The sequence below is a fragment of the Thermobia domestica genome, chromosome 8 (assembly GCF_964235325.1).
Source record: "Thermobia domestica chromosome 8, izTheDome1.hap1.1, whole genome shotgun sequence".
Taxonomy (NCBI): Eukaryota; Metazoa; Arthropoda; class Insecta; order Zygentoma; family Lepismatidae; genus Thermobia; species Thermobia domestica.
In genome coordinates, this window is record NC_137461.1 from 291,617,950 (window position 1) to 291,633,523 (window position 15,574).

The window sequence follows — 15,574 nt, forward strand, 5'->3', positions numbered from 1 at the left end:
TTTCGTCCGAAAACTGATATACATACAAAACTATTTACATGAAAGATTAAAGAAAATATAATACATTGTTTATTACTTGGTATAAATGTCAAATATATAAAGCATTACTCATAGCTAGAATGAAAAATTAATACAAATGTTTAATATCAATTACTTAGACATTTATGATATGTATGCAAGGCGAAGGACACGAACTTACATAAAAGCTATGTCTAACTGATACGCAAGATTTTAAGGCGGCTATGATACTTTTGCTACCGGTAATAATAATTTTTAGCAAATGCTTGACGAATAATAGCATCATCAATTTTAGTTCCTTAATTTGAACTATGGTATTACTAACAACACAAGATATACTGTATGTATTGAAAGAACGCTGTAATGTTGTTCGCAGTTCAACCTTTCTTCGTTCATTCACCTAGATGTTTAACACCGCTGCAGCCGGCCCTGTATCGAACTGGTAACACTAGACTTTTATTAACCATAACACCAGGCCTGTGTTAATCGTAACATCGGACCCTTTATGTTGAAATAACATTCTAAAGTGGTAGTTATGCTGTGAAAGTTAAAATAATAATAATGTTAAAATGAATTCATCTAGCTCTCAAGTTGCAAATATTATTTTAACTTCTATCTGCAATTAGCAGGAATCCTCTACCCTACTATACCACTACCATCAACGTTCGAAATAATGTGTAAACTATTCTTGTCTAGGGAAAGTTGATATTTCAGAGAAACAAAGAAAAAGTACGGATTTAAATGGAGATTAACTTTGATTGTTCTTAATAATGCTCTGAGGAGTTTGGGTTGCTTGGCTATTATAAGACGCCATTTCCTTCCTTGATATTCGCAATAATCCTGTCCACTTTCCCCAATAACTAATGGAGAGGATAAGGAGCTACTAATTCTCTATAAGACCTAGTGATTAAAGAATTTGACTTTTGCTAATTATTCTTCGGGTCTATGGATAATACGGATTACAGTACTCCCTTTACTCTGCTCCGTACTCCTTACTTTTTAAGACTGGACCCCGACTTAAGGCACGGTCTGTCCTATATCTGGTTAGGAACTCTGAACACAAAGCCATTACTATATGAATCTAACTGAATTGTAAGGATATGTTAAATTGTGGGTTAGGTTGATCATCCTTCTCTCCTGGCCCAGACTTCTAGTTTTCTTGCACTCAAGGAATAAATTAAAGGTAAAAACTCACTTTCACACTTTCAAACACAAAAGTCGCAGTGAGAAACAACTATTCGATAAACAACACCTATATGTGACGGAATCGTCTTATTAGAGAATCGAACCCAATCATAACTGGATTAATTAACGAAATAATCCACTACTAGGGGATTAAATTTCGTAAGGTCTGCCGAGCTACCTTACTCTTGATACAGATTCCATGAGACAGGTTACATACTATCTCTTCTGTTATTCTTGCACCTTATATTACTCCGTGTCTTAATTATTAAAATTAATAAGCCGTTTACTCTAATATAACATATATTTAACTTCTACCTGGACACATGAAGATCATTTATCAACAACCAATTTACAAACTTAATTACATAATCAATCTAGACTTCGGAACTCTAACCATTTCCGCCCTCAGCATCTTCTAAAATTACAATTAATCCACTAGTCACCTTTTCGACGTAGGATTATTAACTAAAGAGAACTTATAAACATCCTAAGTCCCTATCTTGGGTTTTCCTATATGACAGCTAAAGTTCACGTACTTCAGCGGAAAAACTGTATTGTATCGGATTTTCTCATTCGAATTACAAACAGTAATAAAACTAACAAGGAGAAGGCAGACTTTGGTAAGTGAACTTCGCGGCCATTTCTTGCGAGGTGGTAGTACACATTTAAAGAGTTAATATTACAAACTGGGAGAGCGCAATGGCCAAAACTAACCGAGAGAAATCGTCTTAAAATTTTCTACTCGCCGCATGTATCGTAAACTTGTCAAGTGACGGCGTGGTAGAGTGAAATGAACCTGAGACTCAAGTGCAAAGGGTCCCGGGTTCGATTCCCATTCGAGTCAAACTTTTATTTTCGTTTTTAGCTTCAACCAATAAAGTAGCAATTTGCAACTATAAGTAAAATATTAATTCACCATATGTTTATAATGTATTAAAACAATAGAAATTTTCAATCACTTGTAAAATCTTTCAATGATCCATGTTAACTAGGAACAAAATTCATTCTCTTCCGTAAATATTATTATTACCTCAGTCGTTGTGTAAAAATGTTCTTGAAGCTTCGTGTCTACATCTATTGACAGTGTGCGAATTACAAGGAAAAGAGGGGAAATCTCCTTTGCTTATAGCAACATCCACTATTAGCAAAGGGGATTTCCCCCTCAACTCCTTTGTAATTCGCACACTGTCAACAGATGTAGACACGAAGCGTCAAGAATATTTATTACACAGCGACTGTCGTAACCATAATATAACTCGTGATATCAGTATATTTACGAAATAGATTAAATTTTCTTGCTAGTTAACATGGAGCATTGAAAGATTAACAAGTGATTGAAAATTTCTGTTGTTTTAATACATTATAAACATATGGTGAATTAATGTTTTACTTATAGTTACAAATGCTACTTTATTACTTAAAGCAAAAAACGAAAATAAAAGTTTCACTCGAATGGGAATCGAACCCGAGACCCTTTGCACTTGAGTCTTAGGTTCTTCTCACTCTGCCACGCCGTCACTTAATAAGTAAGCGCGTCTTACGATACCGTATATGCAGCGAGTAGAAAACTTTAAGACTGTTTTCCTTTGTTATTTTTGGCCATTGCGCTCTCCCAGTTTGTAATATTAACTCTGTAAATGTGCACTACCACATCGCAAAAAATGGCCCCGAAGTTCACTTACCAAAGTCTGCCTTCTCGTTGTAAGTGAAAATTCTACAACGCAATTTACTTTCTACACTACAGTAGCTGACCGAAACAACCGAGACCTTGACTGCTAGGGCTCCAGTAAGACACAGCGACAAACAATAGAAAAGCTTGCCTTTTTGTACATTAAGACATGCACAATAAAACCAAAAAAGAAAAATTCACTTCACAAAACAATTCAATGCCAGTCAGTCGGGTGAAGAGAGAGTCGTAGTAAATGGACTAACAAATGGCATTCCATTCGATAGCCTCGCAACAGGCTCCTGTGAAAGTAATTTTCACCATTATTAAAAATAAACCATAATTTTCACCATTATTAAAAACTTAACACCATTATTAAAAATAAATACTATTCATACCGTTATACAATTTAGAAATAAGGTAGGTGGCGCAATTTCACCATGTTTGCAATTCTGTCAGGGACCTGCATTTCCGAACACGTTGGCGTAAGTCTGTAGATGGAGCTAGTGTATAGGTAGATAGCGCATGGTGAATGTGTTTTGTCCCATTTCGATTGGTAGGAGCTACGCGCGAAAGACAGACAGTCAATGTATGTGATAGACGTAGTGGTTTATAAGATCGAGAGCAACGAAGTGCGGTCCATTGTTTCAGAAGGATGGTTTGAAGCTTTGTGGTAAGTATTGCATTGTGAAGACGAATATTTTATGTCTAATATGATATGTGTAACGCTGTGTGTTGTGTATTGGGAGTCATTGTTATTTGTTACTTAAAATAACTGTCTTCCATCTACTACAAATAACTAAATTTGAATTTATACACCCATTCTGGATTGAAAGTTACATGAAATTTTAAGGTGGGTCAATGTACTTCTCGTTTCAAAATTTACTGAAGGGTACAATAACCCTTGCCTCCTGGTCCAAGGCACCCTGGACCATGACATATCGCATTCTCTAATACAAGATATAACCTTAAGCTATGCCTCCATTCATCCATCGAAGGTTACTAGATAGACCAGTAGACACTTCCCAAATTTCAAGAGGTACCTATTTCTGCCGAAAATATGACCTTGAACTTTCGACCTCCAAACGTCGTCTCATTAACAATATCATTTTCAATTCAATTCAATTCAATTCGAAAAGTGTTACTCTTTTACAGTTACACACCCTACCTTTTAGCCCGGGACCAAAGTTTTGCTGACTGGGCGTCCTTAATGAACCAAGTACGTGCTACTGAACTCACACAAATAAGAGTCACTAGTTAGACAGCGCTGTATTCGAGGGTACACGGCGGTACACGCTGTACACCCTCTGCTTAATCTTAGTCATTAGAGTGTACAGTCCGCGACAAAAACCCTTCAACATGAGCATGTAAGTTTATTGTGAAACGACTAAGTCTTTTGCTCCAAAATAAGTGTGCAGGGGAGGACGCCGAGGTTTCTCCTGCGTGATTCGTGCCGCTTAGACGTTATGTTGATTCGCTGTTAGGCTTAGTTTCACAATAAACTTACATGCTGATGTTGCAGGGTCTTTGCTGTGGACTGTACCTTCTGCTTCAAAGTGTATAGTACTTTCTACTTTTGTTTTGTTTCTATTTATTTATTTATTTATTTATTTGGGTCCATGACTCAAATGATTAACCGGCGTCGGGATGTGGTGTCCCAATTGCCAAGTTTTTCGAAACTGCAGTCAACCACTGGGCATCTAGAATGGGTGTTGTGCCGGTCCGATCATCCGGCATTTAAAACTACGATCGAGCACAGTAGAAAGATAAGCCTCGTATATGGACTATTTTTTTAATGCCAACTATTCTATGGCCTATTTACGATAAACGGATTTGTGGTTTTAAGACGCACGGACCTGGAGCCTGAGACAGAGGAGTGAAGGACATGCGCATCCAGCAGGTATGGATAGAATGGCGGCATGAATGGTTGGTGGGAGTCTTGAGAAGTTGTGATTTGTAAGAAGTGTCATCAAGAAAATAGCATGAAATGCTTTAAGATTATAAAACAGTAACGTATCCTTTATATTTCAATTGAATTAATACATGCGTTTTACATTTTCATTAAAAATGCCTTCTATGTCTTTTATGACAGTCATAGATGATCACAAAACAGCGTATACCCTCTGAAAACTTTAAGACTACAACACTGCTCTTAGAGTTCTTCTACGTACACTGTTGGAATGTTTAATCTCAATGTAAGTACTCTTTGTGACGAGGAATACATTCAACTTATTGGCGATTTCTTCCCACACTTTAGTAAATATGTATGGTGTAATGAAAGTGACTCTTGCTTCAGTCCTACGCTGTCGACGAAAAGATATACGTGATTGCTCGCATCTAAAACTCTTTGCTCTTTGATTCTGGCTGTGAATAAACACTCTACATCTCGTATGATAACCTTTGTAATAAATCAAAACCTTGGTTTTTCTTGTATGCACATGGTTTATATTGATTACATGTAGTTTAATTATATTAAAGAAATCGTGTCCTGCATTGCCAATTATTAATTATATGTAGAAAAGAGAGTAGACTTTCTTACCCGACGGGTTTGTATCAAAGAATCTCATGCGAGCTCTTGTGATGCTGTTGAACATCTTGTCATGTAGCCTTGTGGATGCTCGCATGCAGACGAAGAAGAAAAATAAGGATCGTACAATAGCTACCACTGCAGTTGCCACAATTAGTCCAACGTAGATGTACATACAGAGATCTCGATTAAGGACAGCATCCATTGTTGCTGAAGGCCATGAACTTGTACTTCTAGAAGTCAGCCACTCTTCCTCCTGATTGATCCTTTAAATACAAACAACATCGTGCTTATTGTATATACATGACAGTTATTTTATATGTCATGGAAACTATACTACAGCCGGCAGAAAAGCTGCAGCAATGATAATCCACTATATGAGTTAGAAGGGTTCATACAGGTGCTTTTCAAAGCCTCCAAAAATGCTACCAATATAAAAACCCAGCTCGGCCCAAGTGCTAAGTTCAAAAGTTCGTTTCAAGTGGTGAACCCGTTATACTTCGTGACAAATTTAAACCTTCATCCCCCTACAGGATACCCATTTCAGCCAAATAGCAGTCAAATTACCAAAAAGCAAGGAACAAATTAGCAACAAGCTGAAAATTGGTACAGATGTTGAGAGTGATGTTTTAAACAACATACTAAAATTCCCCTGAAATCCCACCTGACCTTCGCCGCCATATTGGACAATGGCTGCTGAAAGTGTAACATGAACAATACCCTGATAAAAATAACAATAACTTTGTTATGCTTGATCATAAAGAGATAAATTTAATGTCGTTTTATAGAACGTAGATAACACAATATTTTTATACAGAAACAAATTTTCATAAAACGCACACTTTTACAAATATTTAGCACTAAATTCTAAAATTCCGAAAACTACCGTCGAACTGATTTAAAATTTTATTGAATTTAGGAAGTAATTATTAACAAGTTGAAATTTGACATGGATGTTGGTAAAAATTATTTAAATGACGTACTAAAACCCCACAACTTTTTCGTTCGCCATATTGGAAAATGTCCAAATGTCCGAAATAATTGAAACATGATATTTTAAAAGTGAAATAGTCTGGACCGGACTAAATATTTGAGAAAGTGTAAATGCAGTCTATCCGAAGTCAATTAGGATCAATGTTGGTGGGAGCGGAGAAATATTATGACGTGGTTAAGATTGTCGTCCGCCATCTTGGAATCAATTTGTTTATTTTAAATGGCAATATGGTCGTGTTACATAATTAACAACATCCTCGTTCAAAGAGAAACCCAATGGGAAAGTTATTTTTTATAAACCTACAACAGTTTTGAAGTTGTGAATAGATTTAGGATATATTATGTCTGAAATGCTTTCAAATCTTTAAGTTTTACGTCCCACGGTTATGCCGGTTAGGCTAAAGGAGACGGTGATGATGAAAGATGAGTGAAATGGTGGAATGGAGGAAGTGGGAGGAAACGGGAGAACCCCGAGAAAACCCACGAGCACGGTGTTTGTCCACCACAAAGTTCACTTGGCGGGGGCTGGGATCGAACCCGGGACCCCAAGCACCAGAGGTGAACGCTCTACCACTGAGCCACCGCGCCCCCTGAAATGCTTTCAAATGTGCTGTGCGATGTCTCTAATTGAAGGATACTGTAAAGTGAACAACAAGCTTTGTACAATCACATAAAACAAATAGAATCAAATGACATGTTCAATATGTCTACCGTTCTATTATACGCACATCCTTAACCGTGTGACCCAGTGTTTGTGCATTCTGCGAAGCACTGTCGGTGACATTTGTTCACAGGACGTAATGATTCTCCTTTTCAGGTGGTTAATGTTATTAATTTTACACTGGTAGACAATAGCTTTAAAGTGCCCCCAATGATAAAAATCCAACGGAGTTGTGTCGTGGGACCTTGCTGGCCACTCAACTGGTCCATGCCAACGTCTTCAGCAACGGCGATGCTTTTCATTGAGCCACCGATTATGTTGCAAACCTAATGCGGCGGTGGCCCATCTTGTTGCCAATGTTGAGGAAATCTCCCTTCCTCGTTCAACAAAAGTGGCATAAGCTTATCTCCATATTGTGCAACATCCAAGTTCTCATCAGTGAAAACAGATCGAATATTTTTCTTCGCTCCATATTCCACACCATACTACTACCTTACCTGCGCCTTGCACCTTTGATGCATCTATCCAATTAAGATTTGTATTAGCCTAGTACTGAGCATTTTGCCCAGTATCGATAAATCCTAAGGTTTTTTTTTTCAAAATCTGCAACGGTTTTGAAGTTGTGAATGAATTTAGGATTATTGTATTATCTTTTAGACTTAAATTTTGTTGTGTGTGGAACAAAGTATGAATGGAAACTGACTGGCTCTATTTTTATTCTTGTAGGTAGGACGGAATGTGATGCTCGAGAGGAAATAATCAAAATTATCCTTTTGGCAGGAGGACGTAGTTCAGTAATAATAGCAGCCGTCTTCAATGAGCGACATCCTAATCGTAACCCTGTGACAGACAGTGCTGTACGAAAACTAATTTGCAAATTCAGGACAACGGATATGTTGATGATTTACCTCGATCAGGACGACCACGAAGTGCAACTAATCCAGATACATCAGCAGCTGTGTTGTGTGTATTGGTGAAAAGTCCTACGATGACTATCAAGTGAACATAATGTTAGTGTCAAAAGTGTTCAAGGAATCTTAAAAAGAGAAATGTGTACCCTTACAAATTACAGTTGAAACATTAACTGTCAGTGGAAGATCCTGATAGACCAATGGAGACGTTGGCTCAGATAGCTCGTGACCCAGTGTTTCCTCTTTTCAGTGATGAAGCAAATTTCTGTGTAACAGGTGAGGTTAACAACCAAAATGTTCGGTACTGGGCTAACACAAATCTTAATTGGATAGATGCATCAAAGATACAAGGTGCAGGTAAGATAATGGTGTGGTGTGGAATATGGAGCGAAAAATTTATGCGATTTTTTTCATTGATGAGACTTTAGATGTTGTACAATATGAAAATATACTTATGCCACTTTTATTGAACGAGAAAGGGAGATTTTCTCAACATTAGCAACAAGATGGGCCACCGCCGCATCATGTTCGTAATGTAATCGATGGCTCAATGAAAAGTATCGCGGTTGCTAAATACGTTGGCATGGACCAGTTGAGTGGCCAGCAAGGCCCCACGACCCAGCTTCGTTGGATTTTTATCATTGGGGACACTTTAAAGCTATTGTCTACCAGTGTAAAATTAATAACATTAACCACCTGAAAAGGAGAATCATTACGGCCCGTGAACAAATATCATCGACAGTGCTTCGCAGAATGCACAAACAATGGGTCACCCGGTTAAGGACGCATATATAACAGAACAGAGAACATGTTGAACATGTCATGTGATTGTATTTGTTCCTGGTGATTAAAGAATACTTAATGCGAGATGTTACAAATCTTGTTTTTCACTTTACAGTATCCTTCAATCCAAAACATCGCACAGCACATTTCACAGCATTTCAGACATAACACATCCTTAATTCTATTCATAACCTGAATACCGTTGTAGGTTTATGAAAAATAACCTTTCCATTGGGTTTCTCTTCAAACGAGGAAGTTTCTTAATATGTCACACGACCATATTGGCATTTAAAAGAAACAAGTTGATTCCAAGATGGCGGAAGATAATCTTAACAACATCATAATGTTTCTCGCCTCTCACCAACATTGATCCCAACATTTACAGTTTCTCAAATCTTTAGCCCTGTCGAGACTTTGTACTTCACTTTTAAAAAATATCATGTTTCAATTATTTCGGACATTGGACATTTTCCAATATGGCGAACGAAAAAGTGGGGTTTTAGTACGTCATTTAAATAATCTTTAGCAACATCTATGTCAAATGTAAACTTGTTAATAATTACTTTCTAAGTTCAATAAAATTTTAAATCAGTTCGCATATAGTTTTCGGAATTTTAGAATTTAGTGCTAAATATTTGTAAAAGTATGCGTTTTATGAAAACTTGTTTCTCTATAAAAATATTGTGTTATTCATGTTCTATAAAATGACGCTAAATTTATTTCTTTATGTTCAAACATAACAAAGATTTGCTATTTTTATCAGGGTATTCTTCATGTCACACTTCCAGTGGCCATTTTCCAATATGGTGGTAAATGTCAGATGGGATTTCAGGAGACTTTTAGTATCTTGTTTAAAACATCATTGCAACATCTGTATTAATTGGCACGTTGTTTCTTTCTTCGTTAAAATTTTGACGAAGAATGATTTTAATGACAAAAAAACAGATTAACAAAAGTAGTGTTTAAAAACTATATTTTAAACGGTTTAAATGTATCCTCATTTTTGTAATTTTATCAATGCAGAAAGGAAAATTAAAAATTAGTTTCAGAAGTGGGATTACTGGAAACGGTTGGATACGTTGAACTCAATACCGTGACTGGGAGATACTTTGATCAATTTTCATCTGTAAAAGTCAACAGTACATTAGAAAGAAAATAAAAACATGGCAGATCACATAGCTTGTCTATTACTGGCAACTCCACGAATTATCCCGAGTTCTTCCGATGCATCACACGTGAGGGAAAGCGGTTCTATGATTTGTGTAAAGCCCAGGCTTCATGTATCATCCTGGTCACTATAATCGTTTTTTTTTCGTAATAATTTAACAAAGAACTCGATTTTATTTCTGTATTTATGGATAAACAGATACAAGAGTTGGACAAAAAATCTAAAACGCTTGCAAAAGTGTGAAAATCATAAGTAGTATGGTGTGGGGCCTCCTTTTGCGTTCAAAACAGCTTGGATCTGACGTGGAATAGACGAATACAGCTCCTAAATCGTGGTGTGTGGAATTTTGTACCATTGTTTCTCCAACACATGCTCCAGTTCCTTAGGAGATGCTGGTGGAGGGTAATGAGACCAAACACGCCTTTCTAACTCAGACCACAATTGCTCAATGATGTTCAGATCTGGTGATTATTGGACCAAGGGGAGGTGTGATAGCTCCTGGTCATGCTCCTCAAACCATGATTTCACCGTTTTTGCAGCGTGCCAGGGTGCCAAGTCATCTTGGTAGATGGCATCACCATCAGGGAACAATATTTGGGTCATGGGTAGAACCTGGTACCCCAAAATGGCCTCATACGCCTTAGCATTCATCATTCCATGCAGGGCTATGATGGAACTTGCAGAAAACCACGATATCACTGCCCACACTGTAACACAGCGTTTCCCAACCTTTTTCAACTTGCGGCACACTACGGGTGTAACTTAAATTCTTGCGGCACACAACGGGTGTAACTTAAATTCTCGCGGCACACTCATAGATATTATTATTATTAGTAGTAGTAGTAAATAGAAAATACCGTCGTAATTTTTTCTGTGATTACTGACCACCTTCTTACAGAGAAAAAAAAAGCTCGATCACTGGTTTCCCCCCATCGTAAATCTTTATACTTATTTTTCATTCTAATTCAAAAATAGAAAACAATTCCAACGAAATATAGGACTCAGGGTTTTAAAAGTAAACTTACTTTTTGAAGACTGTATCCAACCTTTCACTAAGGAAGATCACTAAATAACAAACGAACAAACAAATCACTTGTACTTTTAAAACAAATGGAGGTAATTTGTATGAGTGTTTGCTTTGTCGAAAGGGTAGAATGAGATTTTAAAATTTCAAGTTACGAAATAACCTGTAACAATAAAGAAGCAATAATGGTCATACAATGATAATAAATACTTTTTTTGAACATTAAAAATGTACAGACAAGTAACACAGTGTGAAACCTATAATTTATTAACATGGTTAATATACGTCACAATTTTTAAATATTAATAAAATTCTGTTTTCGAAATACAGTCTGTGTAGTAGTAATGTATGTATATACATTAATATATTACAATTACAGTATTTTTTTCCATTGTAGAGGTTCATAGTAATGTGAAATAAAAATACACATTTTTCCTGTCTTGTAATTTGGTTGCTATATAATTAATAATTTTGTTTTCATTTCCTCGGGGCACACCAGTGTGCCGCGGCACACCGGTTGGGAAACACTGCTGTAACAGAACCACCCCCATACTTTACAGTTGGGAGCAGAGTCTGTATCATAGGCCTGAGACAGTGTTATCCATAAGTAAACACAACCGGTTGTTGGAAACAAGGTGAGGGTCGATTCATCGGACCACATTACGTGTTTCCACTGCTCATGAGTCCACGCCTTGTGATCCTTGCACCACCGGATACGCCTCTTCGTATTTACTGCTGTGACCAGGGGTTTGGCGATAGCGGCCCTGCCATGAATTTTCATTTTATGAAGTTCCTGTCGCACTGTTTTCGATTAAACCGGGTTCTGTAGGCCGGAATTGAGTTCAGACATAATTTTCATTGCAATGGTCTTCTTTTTAGCTGGTACAATCCGTTTTAATGCCCTCCGGTCCCTATCTGACAGGATTGTCTTTCGACCACTGTTGTTCTTTGCAGACGTCATTTACCCATGAATTGCGTATGACCTCGTGACATTGGACACAGTGCTTTTCGATACCCGCCTCAATGTTTGCCACTGTTGCCACTGAAGCTCCAACCAGAGGGCACTAACGATCATGCCTCTTTGGAAGTCTGTCAGATCGCCCATTTTACCGCACCATTTTCACACCACGACATTCACAGGTGAATTGGTTACTGCTGACGGAAGAGGAAGGTCCACATGACACAAAAACATGAAAACAAAAAACTATCGTCAACCGCTACACGCGTTGTACAGTGGAGGGCCAAACTTACGTGTCCTGTATGAAGTGTTTTTAGATTTTTTGTCTACCCCTGTAGATATGAGTTTCCTCATCTTTAGTATTTGGATAAATCTGACGAATATAGACCAAATATTGTGATTACTATTATAAGAACGTAAAATGAAAGTTCAACAATTAATCTAATTGGATAACTAACTAAAACCAATTAAGGATTAGAAATAAAAATAAAAATAAATAGTCACCAGAATGCTAGCCAGTAATCGGTACAGCTTCCCAAAACTTGGGTTAGAACAAAGATTGAGAACATAGCGAAGATGACACAGCAGTTGCCTCCTGCTCTAAAATATCCTTTGTACACAGTGAAATCCACAGAGCCTTTCGATCGCATTTCTGCTATTTCTTTTGGTTTCTCTCGAGTTGCTTCAACTTCTGATTTGCTTTCACTCTGCATGTAATAAAAGGAAACTATACCATATAGTTATTAATTATATACTAAAATCTTAGAAATAAGAATTCTTTTACTTTATAGGAAAATAATTTAAAAACTACAAGCATCAATCGTGTTCCACAGAAATAAATAAATGTGAGAATACTAGTACATACATAGAATACAATTCAAGTTATTCACACGAGGGTAGAGAGAGTATTGTTCATAATTTTTCGAGTCTATCTTTATTCCTCAAAACTTATTTACTATGCATTTTTGTGTTATTTCACTGCAAGCATGCTGGAAGAATAGTATTTAAAATAATCTATGCAAGAAATGAAACATAGTAACTATTAAAATATGTAACACACTTGGCCAATCTGTTACAAATCTGCACCTATAGTCAGCTGACATTGTCCACTGATAAATACTGCTGACGTATAAAAGCATATTCCATCTTGGTGAGACTTCTACTACCTCTTTACGAAGTCAGTTTCTATTTTATTGTTAGAATTTATATTCTAAAATAATCTCTTACTGTTGGAACTAGCTACGTTCGTAGCAGTATTATAGAAACTATAAACTGTCACAGTTCTGTGTGGTGGTGGTAAAATTAGAGATTGTGCATATACTTTTAAGTCTTGTGCCGTTTAGGTCTTACGAACGTTACCCCATCGATAAACTGTCCGTACAAATTGATTTACAATATATCAACTTGATTGTGAGTTCAAGTTCGTAAATGAAGATATGAAGACAGGATTGCGTGACTGGATTGTACAGTGTGGTCAGAAAGTCCCTTTACTTCCAAACTAAACGCGTGTAAAAATGTAAGGTGTTAAAATATTTAAGATTTGAATCTCTCATCCTGATCATTGATACGAAACAGTACTCCTCACGTGAATTGCCATATGATTGCTGCATAGCTGCTACGTAAGTACCCGTGAAGGGAAGAAAATAAAGTCTGTGTATTGATCAGTTCATTGTTTCACCTTTCTGTCTTTCGTGAACAGCAATGGCAGATACCAGCTACTTACTTTGGTGGAGCGCATAGTGGCAATTGTGTGGGTACATAAACGGAAGTAAAACAACGAAAACATGTCGCTGGTGGTAGATAGGTTTTGTGTATGGTTCGGTAATGATCCACCAAGTTGTCAGACTTTGATCATATGGGATAAGAAAGTTTTTCACCTAAGAAATGTTTGGTTGCCCCTTGTTCTGGTCGTCTATCAACCCGACAAGGAACACGTGCAGAAGTTAGTGCGTCACTGATGTGTTCACCCTACAAGTCGACAAGAAAAAGTTCTGCAGAACTTAGAGTTGCAAAGAGCATAATGCAGCTATACATGTAAATGGAATTAGGCCCACAAGTATTTCGCCCAATGCCCATCATCACTAACCAACGTTGACTTAAACTACCTGCAGAAAACATGCAGTATCTTGTAGATCCATTCGTCCTAGGAAGTGTGTTCTTCTCTCTGATGAATGCGTTATTTTTCGGAGTTCTTGGGATAGGAAAGCCTTCATATGGGCAAAGGAAATCCCATATATTTTTTAATCAAGAGATTAAGAATAACCCTCCGCACGTCATCCTTTGGGCAGGGACGACTGAATAACACATATTTGCTCGTATTTCTTGGAGATGTTGAATGACTGGCTTCTTTCACGGCTGCAGAATCTGGGTTATCAATAACACGGTTGTTTACAAACACGATGGAGCTCATCGCCCACTTCTTACTTGCTGTTTGTGTTCACCTGGAACACACTTTTGCAATACTGATGGATAGGACGTGGGTCCCCAAATGGACCAGTTCCTTTTCCTTGACCGTCTCAAAGTCCGGACATTACGACACCAGACAAAGCCCTGTAGAGTATAATCAAATCACACATGAAGAGGACAATTGTGCTCTGCGGGAAAGCGTGCTTCCAGCTTTCTAGCCCGTGATGCTGTGGCTGCTAAAGCGAATGAGAAGGAGGACATATGGGCGAATCAAGCTATGCAGGGAGAATGGAGGTGCACATATGCACATTTTGGCAAGTAACTGCAAGTATAATTAAATATTATTTGAAAGTGATGATAGTAAGTGAATATTATTGCAGTAATGGCAAGTGCAAACTTACATCAATAAATATAATGTTCCTCTGCATTTTCTAACAACAAGAATAATACACGGAAATAAGTTGCATGCACGAGAGTATTTCCAGAAGTAAGATCTATTTTTCTTTTCTTCTTCTCCTTCTTCTTCTTTTTCTTTTGAAATGTAGAGAAATGTTTGTTTTTAAGAACATTTATATGATTGTAAAGTCTGTGTATTTATACATTTTTCTACACAATCGCAGGTCGCTGCCAAGTGTTTGAGGAAGCGTTGAACCTCGTCTTTCACCTCGTCGTTGTTGCTGAAGCGTGTTCCGGTTAAATTGTTTCAATTTAGGAAACACGTGCTAACCATGGTTTTCTCAACATTTGCGATCGTCTCGTAAGAAATTGATAGTCCTCCACTCTTTTCTTCGTCGTGAATTTCCGTAGGACCAGCTGCAAACTCCCTACGCGACGTGCGGATATTTGTGACACCCATGCACGACTCGTCATACACATCAATTAATTAGCAATCGATTTTAATAGGTTTCACGCCTTTTGTGTTCAAAAACCAAATAGCTGCGCGAACATGCATTTGATGGTATCGCCAAGCGGCAACGACGTGCACGCAAGCTTATTATTGAGTAACAGAAACAACAAACACATTGTTGACAACAACAGCACGAACAGTTTTCCTGCGTCCCCACTTTAGAGACCTTACATTTTGGATTATCAACGTAGCGTGTCCATATGTGGCAGTGTTTAAGTTCACTTCCAGAAACTACCAAAAGTAAATCGAAACTGTTGAGTATAAATGTTTAAACAACTAGGCTATTATTTCTTCGTTGAAGTCATTCAGTAGAACATTCTGTTTCACTATACTATGTACGGAATTCCTTAGTTCCAGTGTTAACCTA

At 37.4% G+C, this 15,574-nt stretch overlaps 1 pseudogene across 1 annotated transcript in view; it reads right to left on the bottom strand.

The window, feature by feature from the left end:
• LOC145692606 (putative multidrug resistance-associated protein lethal(2)03659) overlaps positions 1 to 15,574 on the bottom strand; it is a 99,109-nt pseudogene that overhangs the window by 58,334 nt on the left and 25,201 nt on the right. Inside the window, exons 6-7 of the transcript XR_014132623.1 lie at positions 12,399 to 12,601; positions 5,409 to 5,662 (exon numbers count right to left, since the gene is read on the bottom strand). The product of XR_014132623.1 is annotated as a putative multidrug resistance-associated protein lethal(2)03659 (transcript). The remainder of the gene's footprint in view (positions 1 to 5,408; positions 5,663 to 12,398; positions 12,602 to 15,574) is intronic.